Source organism: Muscardinus avellanarius, assembly GCF_963383645.1.
Source record: "Muscardinus avellanarius genome assembly, chromosome: 21".
Classification (NCBI taxonomy): Eukaryota; Metazoa; Chordata; class Mammalia; order Rodentia; family Gliridae; genus Muscardinus; species Muscardinus avellanarius.
This window is the reverse complement of record NC_137807.1, coordinates 7,865,555-7,867,905: the sequence shown is the minus strand read 5'-3', so window position 1 is coordinate 7,867,905 and position 2,351 is coordinate 7,865,555. Positions and strand designations below refer to the sequence as shown.

The 2,351-nt window shown below is 47.6% G+C and overlaps 1 protein-coding gene across 1 annotated transcript in view; it reads right to left on the bottom strand.

Moving 5' to 3' along the window:
* RPH3A (rabphilin 3A) overlaps positions 1 to 2,351 on the bottom strand; it is a gene marked incomplete at its 3' end in the record, with an annotated part of 49,108 nt that overhangs the window by 40,010 nt on the left and 6,747 nt on the right. The gene's annotated exons all lie outside the window — the stretch shown is intronic.

Genomic DNA, 2,351 nt, shown 5'->3' with positions numbered 1-2,351 from the left:
TAGTTCTCCTGCCAGTGTCTTGTCTCAGCGCGTCTATGACAGACTGCTTCCCTGCGTGGCTATAAAAGTCACATCATGACGAAATCGACCCATCAGTTCAATCGGCCAATCAATTAGCTGGACTGATCACTAGTGAGTTTTGTTTTGTTTTGTTTTGTTTTTTGCTTGGTTTGTTTGGTACCGGGGATTGAGCCCAGGGGCATTCTACCTCCAAGCTATACTCCCAGCCCTATTTCTTTTCTTTTCTTTTCTTTTTTGAAGCAGAGTCATGCTAGGTTGTTAAGAGTCTCACTACTTGCTGAGGCTGTCTTCAAACTAGTGATGCTCCTGTCTCAGCCTCCCAAGTACTGGGATTACAGGCATCTACTACTCTATCTGGATTTTTTTTTTTTTTGGTGGTACTGGGGTGGAACCCAGGGGCTTTTCTACCTCCGGGCTATACTCCCAGACCTTTTTTATACTTTATTTGGAAACAGGGTCTCACTAAGTTGCTGAGAGCCTCACTAAGTAGCTGAGGCTGGCTTCGAACCTGTGTGATCCTCCTGTCTCAGCCTCCCGAGCGCGGGGATTACAAGCGTGCGCCACCACGCCCGGCTTTTTTTTTTTAATTTTGAAACAGGGTCTTGCTATGTTGCTAAGGCCCTGGCTAAATTATAGAGGCGGGCCTCCAACCTTCTATCCTCCTGTTTCAGCCTCCCAAGTACTGGAATCACACCACTCCTGGCTCATCTATGAGTTTGATGAATGTTTTTGGGGAGAGGACATTAATAGAAATCGCTCAATGACCACATGATCCCCATCCTCTTGATTTCAATTATGTCTACTGCTGGAGGAGAGGGTTTAGGGTCATATTAGGTACAGTACAAGCCCTGAACAGTAGAATCCGTGGTGCCCCTGTTTAGGGGAGCATCCATTCTAGCAAAGAGACCGGCATTTCTGTTCCCTAGATGTGCAACCACGGGCAGGTAGTATCTTCTCCTCGCGCCTCAGTTTCCACCTCCCAGCTTGGCACTGTCCGGCTTGCATGGACAGCTGGACAGAAATACCATCTCTCTGAGCCCCTGTCCCCGTGGATGCCCGGCATGGAGGGCTCTGCAGGCGTGCCCTAAGCGAGCCCACGGTAGGTACGTTCATTCCTTTCTAATCCCGTGTTGCTGGCTTCAGACTCAATCCTGAAGCCCAAGGAGTCTGAAACAGGAAAAAAATTGGAAAAGCAGACGAGCAATAATTGTCTTTGGTTGGCAGGCAGTTAATTAAGACTCGACCCCTTCGTTTACCGGAGGCGGACACAAGGACTGCAGCTCTTCGCCACCGCAGCCCAGGAGCCCGCGCGCTTTCAGGAAAACCCACCCCGGCTGTTTGAATAATTCTTATTTAATTGTAAGGCAAATTATTTGGCTTCATGGCCGCCAAAGTAAACTCAGATGAATGGGCCTTTAATTAGCTGACATTTCTAAAATAAAATATTTCATTCCATCCATCCTCCGGGCAACTGTTTATCTAACAGAGACACACTTTGGGGTTGGGGCTGACGGAATATTCTCCTCTTGGAAGGTAAGTTTGGCTTTGCAGAGACACCATGGGAGGGTTTATTTTTTGTTTGTTGGTTGGTTTTTTGTTGGTTTTTTTTGGAAGCCAGAAGTTTCCTGCTGAGAAAGAAGCCGGCAGAGTTCAGTGGAGTATTCAAAAGAACCAAGTTCTGTCGTCTTTGCCTTTCCAAGGTCTTGCTGCTGCCACGGTAACAATCCAGACCAGGAAATTCATGACCAACCGGCTCCTTCAGAGGAGACAAATGGCCACCGATGGCCTTCACCCTGGGAAGGCCACAGGACCTAAGATGGACATTCAGCAAAAATCAGCCCAAATGTCCACGGCAACACCAGATGTCACCTTTGGATTCGGATTCGGGACCCATTCTGGCAGTGGCAAGACAAATGGCTTTGGCGTGATTTATGATCCCTGGGCTTATGCAAAGAAAAATGGGCCCAAGCAGAGACTGGCAGGACCTGGCCTGCATGAGAAGAAAAAGACCTCAAGACAACAGCAAAAGGAACCCAAGAACCGCATGAAGGAAGTCCGGGGGACGGCAGGGGCCCTGTTGGCGCTGGCAAAAAGTGAGTTGGAAATTGGACAAGAGCCACAGGAGTAAAGATCCTGAAATGACTTTATCTGCTGTGACTTTGCCATTTTTTTCCCCACGAGGATTAATAAGCTGTAAAAACTTGGAAAAACAAAACAAAAAAGAGCAAAATTCTCAGGTCTGGGGAAGATTTTAGGTAGAAACACTATATAGACGGCTTTTGCTCTAGAGTATGTAGGTGGACAGAAACATCCTTCCCTGGTAGGTAATT